Genomic DNA, 19,772 nt, shown 5'->3' with positions numbered 1-19,772 from the left:
TTAGAGGTGGGTATTTAGATCTTTTTCCAAACAGTTATTCACTTTACATACCCTTTTGCAAGTGCAGTGGAATGAACCCATTTCATAGTGAAGTAATTTTATTCACTTAACAGTTTTACTATCAACACATGTTCAGGTTAATCAGAATGGCACAGTGACTTCATTTATAATTTAATCACTGTGTCACATTTCACAATAACAAACTCCAGTGTCTTAAGACAAATACTGTAAAATGCTGCTTGGAGAAAGCAGAAGAACCACCAGTGAAACCTTTGTGCTAAACCCAGGAATGACTTAAGCAGGGGAATCAATTCTGTGGTCAATAGAAGATGCAAGCTCATCCCCATGAGTGACTTCAACACAAGAGTTGGGCAACACTCTGAACTCTGGAGTGGCACCATTGGGAAATAGGGGTGGGGAAAGTCAGCTCCATTGCTATCCTCCTGAGCAAATGTGCACAGCATGACTGTGACAGGGGGACATCCTGAAGCTGCCCTCTGTGTTGGCCTACCCACTTGTCTTGGACAGTCTGCCCACCTATTTTGCGGCCACACCTTGTTAGTAAATAATTAAGTTGTTTATTAGGCGGGAGGCTGCCCTTCATGCACTAGGCTATACCAAGCGGTACATACACTCTCCGACCTCCCTTACACATGTCCCATGCTTCACAGATGTTACTACTGTTGTCAACCCCAAACACCCCTGGTGTCGAACCCTCTGGCTTCTGTCTCTCTGCAACATGCAGGCACTGGGTTCTCTGGTGACTGGCTTTCTGTGCCTTTCTCTCAGATGACTGGCTCAGTGCCTCTCCTGGGCACCTGGTTCTGCACCCTCTTATCTGCATCCCTCTGGCGCTATTGATGCTGTGTCCCTCTGGAACTATGCTTACTGTTCCTGACGCTGGGCTCTACCAAATCATATGCCCTATCTCTCCAGGAGCTAATGAGGCCTTCCCCATCTAGCCTTATCCCAATCCTTTGGGGTAAACATGAACACAAATACAAACCCCTAGGCTATAACTTAAATACTAACAATAACAACAACGCTATGCCTCTATAAGGGGACAAACTTCCACTCAGAGTAATATGCATCTATTCTAGGTACCTGGGAGACTCACTATAGTCATGTAGCGCCTAGATAGCAGAGCAGGCAGTAGCAGGTCTCAAGTAACATCAGCAGGCAGGAGCTCCTTCTCTGTCAATTGCCAGAAAGAAAGTGCGTGTCTGTTAGCTAGAGCCTGGGCTTATATATCCCAGAACCCTGCCTCCTGCCGGTCAGGTGATGTTGGCAGGTATGGCCAATTACTCCTTTAAGCTGTTATCCTGGCAACCTGCAGCTGGGGAGCTCTGCTTAGGCTGCCAAGCTCCCTGGACAGGCTTCTTCAGCCTTAAGGAGCAGGCATATCTAGTGCCTTGCTACAACTCGCTCATCATGAATACCATGTTCAGACAAAGTGAGAGATATAAGACCACTTGGAAACATCCACATTCCAATAACTGGCACCTTCTTGACTATATTATTGTCAGAGCTCATGAGCATACTGATGTCCATATCACCCAAGTCCTAAAAGGTGCAGATGACTACTGGCCATTTAGTCAGATCTATCATGGAAATGCATCTTGTACCACAACACCTTAAGCAACCAAAAGGAATGTGGAAGAGATTTAACGTCAAGGCCCTCCAAGACCAAGCTAGATGTGAAGCTCTTCAGCAATGCCTTACTGAGAGGCTCTCTGACCTGCCTGATAACATCAAGGACATCCAGGCAAGGTTCTTTGGGTAGATGTGATATCTTTTAATACATCAACTAAATAGATGTAAAAATGTTCTTTGCAAGCTTTCGGGCACAAACATCCTTCCATCTACCCAAAGAACCTTTCCTGCCTATGTCCTTAGACTAACATGTGGTGGAGAAAACTTACCTGAGTCGATGGAGAGGTGGCTGGATGCCATGCCAGTGGTGGAGCCCAGCAGAAGTGAAACTGCAGCAGCTGGAGCTGCCATGGGTGAAGATCAAAGCAAAAACTGGTGGAGCTGGGAGGAGCCAGGAATAGTTCCCAAGTCTGCCTGGGCACACTTTATAAAAGCATGCCAGGGACGATTGGCTGGGCAGACACCCGGCACCAGGATAAAGAGCCTGACAGGAAGAAAGCAGGGTGGGGAGTGGAAGCAGCATCCCCAACTGGCTCGTTTAGACACTCCTGACATGGGAACGTGGTGGCTCCTGTGGAAGGGGAGCGCGACGGAAACTTCAGGTCAATGAGGATCCAAGGGGTCGCTTGCAGAGCCGGCATGGATGGAGGATGGCAACAGTGACTGGGATATTGGCAAGAGCGACAGGAATGGAACTCTGACGGGGATGGCAGACAGCAGGTACTGGACCCCAGGAGGAAACGACGTGGCAAGGGGAGTTGAAGCCTGGATGGAGTCAGAGGCCGCATAAGCCAGGAGCAAAAAGGGGCCGCATGAGATGCTCGGTACAAATATCACCAGTGACCAACTACCGCAGCCCCTAAGGGACCAAGAGCTAGGGAGGATCAAAACATCGACCCTGACTGACAGCAGCACATTTGGCATTAGGTGGGGTGTAGGGGAGGCAGAGCCCCAAGGAGACATATCGTGAGGATGACCGAGGGAAAGTACCTGGGGAGGTGGGACCAGACATCGTCCTCCCGATCAAAGACTATTTTACCATCAAAGACATGACAGGCAAGACCCCTAAGGGAATTGACCTGAGGTCACTCCCAGTAGCCTAACCGTGAAGCCTGACAAGCCATGGCAAAGTCTAAGAGGAGCCTCGGGAACTAGGCACAGAAGGTTACACACAGCTACAACCAACAACCCCCTCAAGGACATTCCGGCACATTGGGAGGAGCTTAAGAAGGTTATTCACAAGGCATGCACTGAATTGATTGGATACTCCACTTACCACCAACAAGATTGGTTTGACAAGTACAATGAGGAAATCCTAGCGCTTATCCATCAGAAGAGAGCCGTGTTCTGTAGTTGGCAAATTGAACCCTTCAACCAGCAAAAGTGGCTTGCTATCAGCTCAAAACCATAGATCAGAGGAGGCTACGGTATATCAAGAACCAGTAATGGTAAGTGAAGGCCTTGGAGATCCAGAGTTTCACTGACCAACATGACGTGAAAAGGCTTCCTTCAAGCAATAAAAGCCATCCATGAGCCAGGTTCCAATGGCTCAACCCCCTTGCAATTGCAGGACAGTTCCACCTTTCTCATGGACAATATAGCCATCAAGCAACACTGGAAGGAGCACCTAAAGACTCTACTCAACCCTGAATCTGAGGCCTCAGTTGCACCATTGAGATCATCCTTCAACACCCAGTAATAGAACCTCTTGCTGATCCCCCGCCCTTCAAGGAAGCCTGCTGTGTCATCACTTGGACCAAGAACAATAAGGTGCCAGGCCCAGATGGGATTCCCGCAGAGGCCTACAAAGTTGGTGGAACAGCAGTAGTGCAAAAATTTCACCAACTTTTCATCAAAATATGTGTTAACAAGGAAGTTCGACCTGACTTAAAGAATGCCAGCATTGTGACCACTTTCAAGAAAGGGAACAACTCTGTGTGCGGAAACTACCAAGGCATTGTCCTCTTCTCCGTTTCTGAGAAGCTTCTTAATCACATCCTTCTGAATCGCCGTCCCCCTTGCCAAAGATGTCCTTCCAGAATTCCAGTGTGGTTTTAGAACATCTCAGGGTACCATCAGTATGAGTTTTGTTAAACGACACATCCAGGAGAAGCGTACAGAGCAACACCAAGAGTTGTTTATGGCATTCACTGACCTAACCAATGCCTTCAACTCCATCAGTTGTGAAGACTTGCAGAAGATGCTGGCTAGGTTTGGTGGTCCACTGACGTTCATCAGTGTGCTCAGGCTACTCCATGACAGGATGACTGCCACATACCTTTGCAATGGATCAGAGACAGACCCATTTTTCATCTGTTACTGGTATCAAGCAGGGCTGTGTCATCGCCTCAACCCTTTTTTCCATCTACCTTGCTGTGAATTTGATTCTCAACTGTGACCACCTTCCTCCCAGAACTGGGGTTGAATATTCAATGGAGAGTCAGCTTTTCAACCTGTGGTGCCTTCAGAGCAAAACAAAAGTTACCAAGACTGGGATCACTGACTTTTAGTATGCTGATAATTGTGTTATCCTCGTGCACACTGAAACCAACCTGTAGTCCACCCTTGACCTTTTTTCAGGTGCCTATCACAGCCTAGGTCTCGCCTGTAATATTGGGAAGACCGAGGTGCTCCATCAGCCTGCCTCAGCACAAGCTTCCCTCCTCCCCCCAAAAATAGCCATTGGTAGAGAACCCCTGGAAAATGTTAAGCATTTCCCATACCTTGGCAGACACCTTTCCCAGTCAGTCTTGATATAGATATCAAACATAGGATTCGCTGTGCCAGCATATCCTTCGGAAAGCTGCTTCACCATGTCTTTGCTGTTGGAGATCTGTAGATGGAAACTAAGATCCTGATCTACAATGCAGTGGTTATTCCCATGCTTCTCTATGGATGAGAGATGTGGGTGACATATCAAAGCCATTTTAAGCACCTGGAATGGTCCCATCGGTGTTACCTCAGGAAAATCTTCGTGTTAGATGGGAAGACCACTGCACCAATGCCAGCATCCTCTCTGCAGCTAACATAACCAGCACTGAGGCAAAGATCATAAAAAATCAACCCTGCTGTGCTGGCCATTGTGTGCAGATGGTTGACACTCATTTCCCAAAGCAAGTCCTCTTTGCTCAACTTAGTCATGATAAGAGGATCCACTGAGGACAAAGGAAGCACTACAAGGACACCCTGAAAGCATAGCTTAAGAAGGGTGTCATCAACCCTACAAACTGGTAAGTGCTGGCTGGTAACAGGTCTCAGTGGTGCTGCACCATGCATCAAGCTACAGCCCACTTTAAAGAGAACCAACTTGCTCAGAAAGCTGAGGAAAAAACAGCAGAGGAGGAAGGAAAGTGCACAACATTCTGGCTAACAGTTGTGACTCCACCCCTCCCCTCCCCCCCCCCAGGACCACTTGTCATATCTGTGGGAAAACTTGCAGAGCACAGATTGGGCTCCTCAGCCACCTTAAAACTCACCCTGGCAGACATCATCCTTGTATCAAGGTATACCTGATGATGATAACAGAAGTTGATAATAAAACGGGTGTGAGTGATACGTGAGTGTGACTTTCTCTGATTGGTAGTCAGTTTAAATGCAGTAAATGCAAATAAAATAGAGGGAGATGCATCAGGATAAAAATTCATGGGGAGGGCATAAGACAAAACAAGATCCCTGCACTTCAATTTATTCTTGCTTCACCCACAGCCCTACACAGATGTCACAAAAGTGGTGCCCACGTATAGTAGGGCTGTAGTCAGATCAGGTTAGTTAAACTTGTTTTACATGTTCAGTGAAGTGCTAGGTCATTAGAAGTTGCCCTGCTCTGCTACATACAGACACAGATCCGTACACAGGCTTATGACGATGTGCTCCGTGTTTTCTAAATCATCACTAGAACTGGGTAAATGCAGGGGAAAATGTAAAGGTATTTATAACACTTTGTTTGAATTAAAATTTTTCATATACTGCAAGAGCTGTCACATAAGTATTCCTACCAACGGTGTTGTTTGTTGTCCTGAAAGTATTTTGAGGTTTGGGAAGCATCCAATAAAAAAGCAAAAATGACACCACATGATACCAGGCAGGGTCTAAACTGGGAATTATCCTTTTATTATTGTAAAAATCAAAGTTTGCAGGAGGGAGGGATGTTCATTGAACATACAGTTTACTGAGAATAGTTTGATTATTTCCAGTCACCACTTGTTTTGGCCTTTTACAATATGTCTAAAGAAACAGATCCTGCGCACTGTGCCATCACACCTACTGTGCTTGAATCAGAATGTAAAGGTAGTGTTATGGTGGTGCTGTAGCCATAATGTTCTAGGAATTATGTGAAAGGCAAGGATTTTTTGGGTGATATCTTTAATTAGACTAACTGCATAGTTGGGATAAAGTTAGACAAGATTTCAAATGCAAAACATTCTTCAGTGTCTTTTTCTTAGTGCACAAAGACCCTCTTGATTACAAATTACAATCACCCTCTGCTACTGTGTAATCTAACTCTCTAAAGGGCCAGTTAAGTAACTTCAATAAGGGAATGTTACGTCTCATGCTAGCTTCAGAAGTCAATTAGTGCACACATCTTTTATGGAGGATTTTGACTATATGCTGCAGAGCTCACCTATGTATTTAAATGAGTTGCTTTCTGTTTCAGGGGATGGGGTCCTTTGGGAATGCACAGATGCAACTGGAAGACAAACACAGGCATATAAGAAAATGCTCTAATTTTACCCTTAAATGGATTGAGCTGAGCAGATGTTTACATCTGGAGCTCTAGCTGCAAGTACTATAATTCCCCAACTGAGAAATATTTGGCATTCTTTTGGAGACCAGGAAAATAGCTTGTAAATCTGATCTTCAAAGCAACTTCACTAATCACTGCTAAGCAGAAATGCAGAGCACAGACATTCAGTGGGCATAAAAATAAATACCACTCTTCCCCCAAAAGCTTTTTTGAGTGAGATGCACTAATATGGCCAACTAAGCAGCCACTCTAAATTGGCAGGGGTTTTTTAATTTAAAAAAAAGAGGGAGGAAAGAAACCTTAAAAACAAATTAAAATAAAATTCAACACAAATATTCCAGTTGTTTTAATTGTGTATTCCTCTCCCTCTGTGAACAAAATGATGTAAATATTTAATGTAGATATAATTCTCTCTCTATCTTTTTGTACATAAAAGGAGATCAGTAGCCTGTAGTAGTCATAGTTTAGACAACTGGCATGGTTGGTAAGAAAACTGCATACAGGGCTTAATGATCTTATTTCTTGGGGATGGAATACAAAATGGGACAAACTTCACTGATATAATAAAGTAGTTAAAACTCCTTGTGCTGCTATGACTGCCCTGATATTTAAGGTGTAGCAAAGTACTGGTAACTAACTGCATTTTTTGCCCTGTGATATGGCCAGTAGGAAAATCCTTGAATCCTCTGAGCTTGGCATCACTGCTACCTGTGCATGTTTGCAAAAAGCAATGTATGAAATAATTTAAGGAGAAGAAAGCCTCCAACTACTTTAAATGGTGCACAGAGCACCATTTGTACAATCTGAGATGCAGCAAGAATGGGTCTGGGGAAAAGCACTGAGTAGTGAGAAGAGGAGAGCCACATAGATGACAAAGGCCAAGAATCTTTCTGGAGAGTGGGAGAAAGGAGTCCAGACAGGGTAATGGACATATCCCTGGGGAAGGGAAGCGAACCAGCTGCCATGTCACTTAGCTGAATGTCACTCTGAGGAAAGCAAGGCATGTTACCGTCCCAATGCAGGCTCATAAATGCCATCTGCCTTCTATGACAATGTCTGTAATTATTTGAAGCCTGCATGGAGTCAAATGGGGCCATGTGAAGTGTATCTCCTTTTACTCTGCTGTCTTATTGATCTTGGCTACTTATATAGCCCATATACCGCAGCATCTGAACTCCTTCTGTCAATAGGGGATTGGAAGGGGCCTTTTTATGCAGAGCTAGTAAGCATGGTCACCTTCATGTGACACACCTGTTTCGCCCTCCTTTGCAGCACCCAGTGAAGAGCAGAATGGTCATATACAGTAGGGCTGTGCAAAGTTTTGGTCCCTGATTTGATTCGGTGAAGATTTGCCCTGATGCAGTTGCCCAATCTCTGAATCCAGTTGAATCAGAGGACCCTTTAATCTCTCTGAATCAAATCGGAACACTCCAAATCAATTTGGAGAGATTTGGAAAGATTTAGAGATTCAGACATAGAGACAGTTTTAAATGTTTTTTCTACATACCTCTAGGTAGCAGGGGCTTATGAGTGCTGAGGCACATGGAGTGTCCCACAGAAGCGCGGGGAGCTCCCCAGAGTGCTCAGCAGCGGACCCAGAAATGAATCAGAAGCACTTCTGGTCCAATTCCTGGTCCACCACTGCCCCCCCCTTCCCTCCCTGGGTCAGTGACCGGTGCCTTCTGGGTCTGGGGGGGCACCTGGGGTCCCCCTGTGGCCAATCACTGAGCTGGGGGGATGCAAGGGGAGCCCCCTGCATGCTCTCCAGCAGACCCAGAAGTGGACTGGAAGTACTTGGAGGCCCCCCCATACCCCTGTGGGATGCTCCATGCACCCCATCATTGCAGTGTTCACAAGCTGTGCCTACTACCTCAAGGTATGTAGAAAAAACTTTTAAAGCTGTGTCTATGTCTGAATCGCTCATTCTCCGAATCAACATCGAATCTTCAGATGCGGATTCGGCCGGCTCGAATCGGGGACAGTGATCTGAATCAACGAATCAAATCACTGTCCCTGATTCAGGCCGAATCAAATCCAAATTGAATAGGGCCCGCTTCACATACCCCTAATATACAGGCCACAGGCATGGTGTTTGCTAGCTTGCTCTAGCACAAGTATGGAAGTATGGCAGACACTCCTACATAGAGAACGTTTGATGCATGATGTACATCACTGCTCCAAAGCAGTTCACTTACCCAATTATATTTTTTAGCTCTGGTTTGCAGGATAAAACAATGTTGGCTGCACTGCTGAAGATTTACCAAATATTTTTAAACTATATTTTTTTTCTAGGCATTCTGAGGTTTAATTCACAGCTTGGCATGTGACAATGGTTAAGACCCCCAAAATGTAAACATATACAGAAGTCCAGCACTGCTCAGCAAAGTACTTATACATAAATTTAATTTTAAATATTTGTTTAAGTTCAGCTTCAGGACAAGGGACTGCTGAATCAGGGACAGAATGTATTCCATTCTTCTAATATTAAACAAGGAACTTAATTAAAATGAAAACAACTTTGCTGTGCCTAGAACTACTCCACTTCTCCTTTAGCTTTAACATAAAACTCTCTATCTATTTCTAGCTCCACCCTCCTGCCTTGTGCTTTGCTATAGATTTAAAGACATATCCACACTTATATATGCAAGTTCTCACAAAGTCAGTATACTTTTAGTCATTCTGCCTTTTTCCCTGTCTTTTCTAGCAGAAGCCTTACAGTACTCACAGGGGAGAAAATCACTGAAGCAAACTCTTCATATGTCTCTCTCTGCTCATCAAGTTACTTGATTCTCAGTCTCTCTCTTTTGGGGTTTTTTTTGCATTTATATGTGGTGAATTTTTGCAAATTAATAGTGAGTAAACTATGACCTTGTCTGGTATTAAATAGATTGTCTTAACAACTATGCTTAGTATAAACTTGATTGTGGTTGCACTGAGTTATGCTGCACAATTTGCTTCATCTAGATGACGGGCACCAAGCTATTTTATAACTAGATTTTAAAAAAATGAGTTTGGAGTCTTTAAAAATACCTCTTTTATTTGTGGAAATTAAAAATTGTTGGAATCTTATCGCCACCTAAGCAAGCACAAGGATTAAGGTTACGATAAGGGAGAAGGAAAGATGTTGCAGAGGTGTCACTGAGGCTCCCTCATGCAAGCTGTGTTGACATAAGCAGAGCAAAGAGAACTCCCAAGGAATAGTAGAAAGGGCGGTGGAAATGCTGCAGGGAGAAGCAGTGTGATGCATTGCACAAAGCTTGGGGGAGAAGACAAAGAGCTTAAGGGTAATGCACAGATGGCAGCCCTATGAGAGAATCTGGGTAGGAACATAAGTAGAGCAGGAGCGGAAGAGGACAACCTTGTTGTGTAAAGTGGGGAGATTAGCAATAACAAAGCCAAAAAGGAAGTGAGCAGTAATCTTAGCAAGGAGTGAAGGCAAGAACCAGCGAGTTAGCAGAGACTATATTGTGGAAGGGACAGATTTAGAAGATGTCTTACAGCAAGAAATGACTAGGTTCTGAGAGAGCTTGAATATGCACTGGGTAAGAGAAGAAGGTCATTTGAAAATGACCCCTAGGCTCTGAGACTCTGCAGGGTTTTGTTAGTTTGTGTTACATTACTGTACAATGAAATTTTAAAAATTCTTTATGAATCCACTCAAAACACCGTGTTTGTTCCTGCCCGCCGAATAAATTTTTTTTATGTGTTTCTCATTTGGGCAAATTTTTCTTTATGAGCATACATGGGGGAAACATAGTGCAGGAATTCCCTGCTCTGATTGCTCAGCTATTTCTGACCTCCCATTCATCCACTTCATCTTTAATCCCTTGGCTCCCATGCCAAAGAAGATCACGACAAAACTGCCTAGCTTGAAGCCAAACATCCTCTCTGTATTCCAGTGCAAGGCTCTTAACTTTGGTATACTCATGTGAAGAATAACCCAAAAGCAATACAGAATCTCCAAAGCCACTGGCATAAATCATAATTGTCTTATGACATATTCATCGGTGAGAGCTATCTACTCTTCGTGTCAAGTCCTGCCAACATTCTCAACTGTTTGCCATTTGTTCTGAACTGGGAATGTGGAGCTCCAGCTCTCAGGAACCCTACCCAGAAGTATTATCTGTTCCTACAGCCAACTTGGGACAACTCAACTGTATTACTTTATCCACGTAAAAGAAAATTATCCAAACATCTAAATAATGGAGTTGCTGTTTTCACTGGAGGACTAGACTTTGAAATTTTGCTCATGCTTGACATTATATAATAATTTTCCAAGCAATCAAATTTTAGATACAGTGTGTTATAGGACTGGTTTATTTGTCCCTGGAGAGCAATGTTCAAGAATGTAGCTTTATTTATTATGTTTGTGAGCTGATCTTGCTTTCTTCAGATGCTTTTGTTATTCATAAGTACCCATAGAGCATTTTGAACAAATAGTTTTCAGCCTATGCTGATGACTTGCAATTTACTGTCTATTCAGGGTCTGTGATTGGTCATGTAATTAATATGGCATTTCTTTTGTTTCCCAGTTGAGTGACAAGTTTTTAAAATAGGAAAATTATTATGAGTAAATAACTGATAATGAGTTTTCCTTTATGCATTTTTGGCTGAAATTAATTCATTTTGATGAACATCCTTTGTTTTTCCAGATACTGACAAGTAATGAATAATTAAGTCATGTGAATAATAACCAAATAATGAATAATAATGTCATAGTATATACATTTCTGGCGTATATGTACAAAGTTGATTCTTTTCTATTTGATCAGCTTTAATGGACTGCAAGTATAGCCAATAATATGTTGGAACATGTTAAATACCTTAGGTCTGTTTTAGGTCTCTCTCATCTACCTTTTAGTCAGCATTTATATGCTTCCCAAACTGAAATTCTGTCATGGGGCAAAAAAGATTATTCATTCTGCTTATTACCATATTTACTTGAACACAAGACAAGGCTTTTCCCTCTCATCTTATATTCTCATACAAGGAAACCTCATTAAATACATAGGTCATCATTAAACCGCTGCCAAAAGCAGCATGGGCTCAGTGATGGAAATCAACTGTAAAGCTGATTAATTACCACCCATGCTGAACATAATTATAAAATATGTGGTCCATATATTGGGCAAACATACCAATGAGAATTTATCATAAAAATAGATTAGTATAGCCCACCTGAGTAAAATACATGTTAGTATCCATTGTGCTCAGTCCCCCTCAGTGCCAACTTCTTTTACATGGTGAACCACTACATTGAATACATTTTTACTTTCTCTTTACTCCCACAGCTGAGCTGAACCTTTCTTTCCTATTTCCAATGATTTCTGTTTCTTCACCAGCTTGAAATGTCTGGCAAATATCACCAAACAGGACTCTAAACAGTTCACCCAGAATCCCTGTCACCTCCTCTCTCAGCTTGTTGCAAATGACTAGTGTGGCTCTGTGCTGTATGAGGTAGAGCTGGTCCAGATTGCCCTGTATCTCAACTGAATATAAATTTTTGGAGCACCACAGGACTAGTAACAAGAGCACCCAATTCCAGTCATGACTGGGGAGTTAATTAGCACTTGCATCTTTTGTGGAGGTATCTGGAGTGCATATACTTAGTGAGCAGCACTGAACTGTGGGGTCACCATGGCTTGAAATGGTGTTGACTCTGGTGGGGTCTAGCCCAAAAAACTGTGTGGTTAATCATGAGCTTTGTGCTTTGGACCAGTATCAGAGAAAGAAAACACCATGCAACTGAGCCTAAGAAGGCAGCTTTCCTTAAGCCCCTGGGGGATAACTGTTCTTTTGGCATGTTTTAATACCTGCCAAGGTATTGGGGCTTAATGCACATTTTATTGAAATTAGAGGCTTCTCCCTAGCTTGCTCCTGCAGCCATATGGTAAAGGGCAGGTGAAACTTGGGAGCTTGGGCCTATATGTAGGATGCCTCCCAAAGATGTTGGAAATATCTGAAGCCCCTGGCAGGGGTGGAAGATGTTTGCTGGTTGTGGGGCCACTTCTGGTTTTGGACTGACTCATGGATTTGGACTGGATTTGGCTGATTTGGCTTGGAATACAAAAAAATTCATTAAAAAAATAGTTTGTACTACATAAAAGTAACTGCTAAAACTATTGCCCAAAAGAATGTTTATGAAGTATCTTGGTGTGTCTATATGTGTAAAACAGAAAGCTTTGGAGTTTATTGCTTCTTGTTGTTCTTTTTGAATGTGTACCTGGTTGAACCAGATCTGAGCACTCCTGGCTGACAAGGGATTCAGGGGCAGCCTGCTAGCGTGGGGTTGCTCCTTTTGGCTGAATGTGCTGTAGAGGGACTGCCTGGGGCACCAAGGTGTTTCAGCATGGAGCTAGCTGGCTGGTAACCCTTGCACTGAAGCACCCTTTGTATCCTGCCAGCCCACAGCAGGGTAGTACTGTGAAGTTTATTAGTTTCATGTGACCTAATAGGGGCACATGTATAAATGTTGAGTTGTTTACTGCAGAGCTGATTATTCAACTCCACAGTAAACGTCTTGTGTAGATGCACTCTCTGTCCTAAAACTTGCAGCAGCTTCAAAAGAGGTAAAATGCTCAGGGGGAGCAGGATCTGACTATGAGATGCAAGGGACGGGACTTCAGGGGGAGGAAGGTGGAAGGCAAAGGGGCTACCTGATCACCTAGATTTATTTTCCCTGCTTTAGCAGTGGGAAGGGGGCAAACTAAGGCCAGCCTCCAATAATTAGATTCTATACAAGGAATATTATAACAAATTTATACGTTTTCCATATATAGAATCTAATTATTGGGGGGTGTCTTATATTCGGGGTTATCTTATTTTTGAGTAAATGCAGCACATACTTAATTCTGTTCCTACTGTAGGGATAAGGACATTCCCAAATCATCTAGGTCATCTCCTATATCTCATCACTTTCTTGTGCTTGTTTTAGTTGAGCTAAAGAGGTTGTTGGGGTTTTTTGCGTTTTGTATAACATTGCCAGTGCTGCACACTGAACAAATTCCAAACCTAACTTTGTTAGAAGTTCAGGAAAGGTGTGCCTACATTCACTCACTTCTCTTGACTCTTGGTGATTGTTCTAACAGACAGTAGGCTGTAAGGTGTTTAAATTGTGCACACTCTTAGCACATCCTGATGAGTGCACACATGCAAGGGCATGCATTTCCTGTGGCACAAAAAGCAGAGGCACATATTTGTGCTATTGCTTTTTGTCCCAGGGCATGCCCCTGCATGCATACTCTGGCATGTGGCAGAGGGACTTAGGTGTGTAGAGGAGGCTGGGGCAAGCACCTGCGCTGACCCCTGGAGCCTTACCTGAGGTCCTTGAGGCCTCCCAGGCAGCAGTGATGCCCATCCCACTTCTTGCAGCCTGGCTGGCATCCAGAACACAGCTCTGGCTGGCCAGGCTCCATTTCTGGTGGCACATGCTGCTGCTACGTGTGCTAGACTGCTTTTTTTAGCAGCAGGTTTTTTTCACTCTGTGACTCTCTCAGTGTCACACTTTGGTACTGTGCTGAAAATTAGCAGTGTGGCAAAAGGGTGCACGAGGTGCCACAAACTGCATATGCATGCTCATCTGGATGCCCTCTGAAGTTTATATGCTATACATTCTAAGAGTACCCCCATAGGAAAGCTCTGGATATTGGAAATTTAACCTAAGTAGGTGTTGGATAAGGCAGAGACACATTTGAAGAGCCCCAGAAGAGGGGTCCATAACTATTGGTGGGAGAAGATAGAGAGATGGGTGGTGAATATCAAGGGCTATAGGCTGTACAGGAGGGACAGGACAGGGAGGAAAGGCGAGGGTGTGGCGCTCTACATTAAGGAGGAATACACATCCTCACCAGGTAGCACAGAGTCAGAGGAGGGGCACACTGCAGTTCTCTGGGTTAGAATACAAGGCAGTCGAGGGGAAAGGGATTTAACGGTGGGGGTCTACTACAGACCACCCAACCAAGGGGAAGAGCTAGACCAGGAATTCCTAAGTCAGCTCATGGAGGTAGTTAGGTCAAACGATGTGGTCATCATGGGTGACCTGAACTTTCCAGACATCTGCTGGGAAGAGCAGTCAGCCAGGTCTGACTGCTCACGTAGGTTCCTAGCCCAAATGCAGGACCTCCATCTAACCCAGGAGGTGCACGGCCCCACCAGGGGAGACACCTTGTTGGACCTGGTGCTGGCCACAGGTGACAACCTGGTGAGGGGGCTGCAGGTGCTCGACCACCTGGGCGACAGCGATCATCGCCTGCTGGAATTCACCATCCAGCACAAGGTGGCAAAGGCCTACAGCAAGATTTCAGGAGGGCAGACTGCTAAGGAGAATAGTCGGGGAAGCACTGAGGTGCCAGAGGGGAGAGAAGCCAGGTGTCCAAGAAGAGTGGTTGCTCCTTAAGAATACGATCCTCCAAGCCCAAAGGGAGGTAATCCCAACATCAAAGGGAGCAGGAGGGCACAAAAGTCCCCATGACTCACCAAAAGCATCTGGGAATGTCTCCTAGCTAAAAGGGAGGTGTACACCCAATAGAAGGGAGGGGCCATCACCAGGGAGGACTATACTGCGGTTGCTCGGGGATGCAGGTAGGCCGTCAGGAAGGCCAAGGCGGAGATGGAACTGTGGGACTAGCTTCCCGGATCAAGGACAACAAGATGTCCTTTTTTAAGTACACAGGGGACAAAAAGAAGGTACTGGGTAACGTGGGGCCCCTGCAAGACATGCCAGGAAATTTGGTCATCACACCAGATGGGCAGTGGTGTTCCACAGGGCTCGATCCTCGGGCCCACACTGCTCAACATCTTCATCAATGACTTGGACAAGGGGGTAAAAAGCACCCTGTTCAAATTTGCTGATGACACTAAGATGTGGGGGGATGTGGGCATGTTAGAAGGAAGGAATAGGCTCCAATCCAACCTAGACAGGTTACAGGGGTGGACGCATGAGAATAGGATGGGATTCAACACTGACAAGTGCCAGGTGATGCACCTGGGGAGGAGCAACCGGCACCAAACCTACAGGCTGGGGAACTCCCTTCTCGTCCGTGCAGAGGCAGAAAAGGATTTTGGAGTCATCACTGATGCCAAGATGAACATGGGCCGGCAGTGAGGGGAGGCAGTCAGGAAGGCCAACCACACCTTGTCATGCATCCACAGATGCATCTCGAGCAGGTCCAAGGAGGTGATCCTCCCCCTCTATGCAGCACTGGTCAGGCCGCAGCTGGAGTACTGCATCCAGTTCTGGGCGCCGCACTTCAAGAGGGATGTGGACAACATGGAGAGGGTCCAGAGGAGGGCCACTCGCATGATCGGGGGCAGCAGGGCAGGCCCTACGAGGAGAGGCTACGGGACCTGAACCTATTCAGCCTCCACAAGAGAAGGCTGAGGGGGGATCTTGTGGCCTGTTACAAACTGGTCAGAGGGGACCAGCAGGCACTGGGGGAGTCCTTGTTCCTCCGAGCACTACCAGGAGTGACTAGGAATAATGGTCATAAGCTGGCAGAGGGTAAATTCAGATTAGACATCAGGAGGCACTACTTCACTGTCAGGGCAGCTAGGATCTGGAATCAACTTCCAAGCAAAGTGGTGCAGGCTCCTACCCTGGGGGTCTTTAAGACAAGGCTTGACAATCACCTTGTCAACCACCTTCTGGGGTCATTTGACCCCAGTACTCTTTCCTGCCATGGCAGAGGGTTGGACTTGATGGTCTGCTCATGTCCCTTCTGACCCTACTAACTATGAAACTATGATGAGACAAGAAGGAATATTATCCAAACTTCCCACAGCTCCCTCTAGTAGTTGTATTCAGAAGCTTCTCACACTACTCTAAGTCAATACTGGAAGATGATTTAACAAAGACAAGAATGTCTTGCTGGCTGATCGTTGTCTTGACTGTGACAGATGGAAATAATAATGAAAAGAAAATTATCTGCAGACCCTAAAACTTCATCTGGGATCAGTTCATAGGAAAGTAAGGCTGGAATGGGACTATGCCAGGTCATCTAGTTCAGCCCTCTGCTCCAGGCAAAATCAACCCTGATTAAACCATCCCGGCCAAGGGTCTGTCTAACCTGCTCTTGAAAACTTCCAAGGCTGGAGAGTCCACAGTTTCTCTAGGTAGCCTGTTCCAGTGCTTGACCATCCTCATAGTCACAAAGTTCCTCCTTATCTCCAACCTAAATTTCCCTTGTGGCAGCTTGAGGCCATTGTTCCTGGTCCTGTCCCCTTTGACCAAAGAGAAAAACCCATCTCCTCTCTGTAATTGCCCTGCAGGTATTTGAAGACTGTTATCAAATCCCCTCTCACTCTCCTCTTCTCCAAATTAAATAACCCTAGTTCTTTTAGCCTTTCCTCATAAGTTTTGCCTCCCAGACCCCCAGTCATTTTTGTTGCTCTGGGCTGGGTTCTTTCCAAACTTTCCACATCCTTCTTGAAGTATGGGGCTCAAAACTGGGCACAGTACTACAGGTATAGCTTCACCAGTGCTGAATAGAGCAGAAGAATCACTTCCCTTGATTTGCAAATGACACTCCAGTTAATACAGGCCAGTATGCTGCTTGCTTGGTTTTTTTTTTGCAACAAAAGCACAGATGCAATTGCTTGGGTTGAAATGTGTTTCATGTTTTGTGGTTGAATTCATTATATGAATTATAGTAGTATCAATACCAGACTCCCATGTGGCTCAAGCTGCTTTTCAGATCCTTTGCTATACTTGTGACATCAACTTGTTATTATTTCAGTAGTGACAGTATGTATTTTGGTATCCATTAGCTGGCCTCCCCTCAAACATATAGGAAAAAAGTCAAGTGAAAAGGGGTGTAAAGGAACAAATTTCATGTACTATTAGTCATTCCCTTCCAACTCTATGATTGTATCATCTCCAGCAGTAGGTTGAAAACTATTATGTCCTCCTGAGTGAAGAACCCAACCCCTTTCCCACTGCCAGTGCTAACAGTCTGCTTCCTCATTTTGCCTGTTTAATGTTGGGTTTGTGTTGCAAGCTAGGAGTCCCGAACTTCAGTCAGGTCCCATTTTGTTAGGCAGTGTGCTGCCATGTGATTTGGGCATGCCTACATTCTTCTAGTAGCATTGGAGAGGGGCATGCCATGCCCTCTCTGCATCAGCTACACCCTAAAATGGGAAGAATGCAGCTGCCCTTAAATCAGTACTGGGCATGCACCAAAAACTCTGGCTCAGGCATGTTTATGGGCACAAGCTCATTCCCATACTACAGGTGGCTATATAACATTTCTTTGTGTGGCATGTCCATAGGACACTTATGGTGCTTCATTTACCCAAGCATACAACGTCAGTGACAGAGAAGGTGAACTAAATATGCCATAGCACCCCAAAGACATCAGCTTGGACTAAATATGAAAATCCAATCACCTCCAAGCATGAAAGGTGTTAGCAATCTGGACCTCGATGCAAATCCAAGAAGTGCTTCTTTTATAATGGCTGTGACAAAAATACTAAGTCCCAACCTCAACGAACTTTATACCCCAGATCTGAATATTTTGCTTTGAGTCCATCTCTGCTCCTTATCTCCTTGCACACTTACCGAGGACATGGCAGCAGAAGGAGAGTTTCAACTCTGTCTTGTTTTCCCCACTGTGAGTATTCATTACTAAAAGGCTTTAAGAATATCTATATAAGAGTAAAGTATTTTTGCTAGTCACTTAGCAGGGATTTAGTCATAATTCTTTAATCTGCCAAATCCTCCATCCAGCTGGGCTTTGTGGATTTCCACACAAGCAGGTGGTGCGGGCAGTGGTATGTAACAGACCAATCTGCAGCCCCTATTTCTGCTGCATGAGTGGAGCAGGCTCTACCAAACTTTACATAGGAGTAGAACCATTTTATAATCCATTTAGACCACATCACTGAGGTAGAGCTTAAGCAGCACAACATAAAGTTGACTGTAAACAGGAATAAAACTGACCCGTGTCTTTCATTTCTCCAAGCAGAAGGAAATACCACAAGTTTGAACAAGCAATTCAAGTAGTGAAAAGCAAATTGCTTTATTGAAGTACAGTGCTTTTTCTCTGAATTTTCCATGATGCTTTTGATAGCAACCCAAGTAAAATTCTTACAGCAGGGGTGTCAATCAAATGGTCCATGAGCTGGATCTAGCCCACAGAGCTCCATCCAGCCTGCCAGGCCCCTAGCAAGCCAGAGGATTTGGGGATGTGGTTAGTGGGGAGTAGGGCAGGCCTTTTGAAACCCTGTTGAACATGGGTGCCAGTGGCAGGTGAGCAAGCTGCTTGGACCACCGGCACTGCCATTTGCTCTGCTTCTGTTATGACAAGTGACTGCTTGGTCTATGGTTACTTGATCTGCAACCTCCACCACTGGTCCTGCCACAGCTGCCACTGGCCCATCACTGCTGACACTTGCCCTGCAGATTGAGCCCACAAGGGGCCCCAGGGGCCATATCTAGCCTAGGGTACAAGGTAAGTTTGACACACCCATCCTAAGGTATACCTACTCGCCCTTCCTCCAGGCCTCAGATCACTACTGACAAAATAACTACCACAGTCTTACCAGATTGTGCACCAGAGACAGAGTAAATGGCTCAGGACTAAGCCTAACCAGTTCAGAGCAGCTCTGAATGTGTGCCCTATGATCATATTCAAGGGACAGTGGTGGAAGCTATAGAGACATAGGCTCAGAATCAGTAAGACTCTTTTAGGGGCAGTGTGGTCTAGTGGATAGAGCACTGACCGAGATAGCAGTTCTACAGCTGCTATTAAAATTGTCTGTTGGATTACATAGGCAAGGCACTTCCTCTGTGCCTCAGTTTCTTCATCTGTAAAATGGGAATAATGAGAGCTTTCTCTATTGCAAAACACTCTGTGATCTGTTGAGAAAATATATTGTATGAAAGAGAGGTTTGAGGTTTTTTAAACAACAGGGCCAGACTACACTCACACTAATATCAGCATTATTCTTGATTTGTACAGGCATAGATGAGATCAGTATCATTTTTTTTTCTTTTGATTCTTAGTAATGCAACTATTTAGGGATATTACTTGGGTAATGGTTTTTACAAATGCTTCAGTGTCTTTCATCTGGGAGTTTTGCCAGAGTAAAGATTTGAATTTAGCCCCAACACCGTGTTTTTTGAAATACAAAGGAACCCAGAGCAGGTTTTTCTTTTAGTGTATAGCAGTATGATGTGTAATTACTTCCGTCAAGAACTTCAAGTTTAACTGGCATTATACTGCCTGTCCATGTGCAATTCATTTATATTTTAATTAAAATAATTCCATTTCTGTGTCCGAAACTTCTAATGTGAAAGATCTATCTACAAGATAAAATACAGCCATTTTTCTAAACCCAGTCCACAGCAAAAATAAATTAAAATTAATAATTGACATGA

This window comes from Crocodylus porosus, unplaced genomic scaffold (assembly GCF_001723895.1).
Source record: "Crocodylus porosus isolate Cpor-Errol unplaced genomic scaffold, CroPor_comp1, whole genome shotgun sequence".
Lineage (NCBI taxonomy): Eukaryota > Metazoa > Chordata > Crocodylia > Crocodylidae > Crocodylus > Crocodylus porosus.
Note: the sequence above shows the minus strand (reverse complement) of the source record.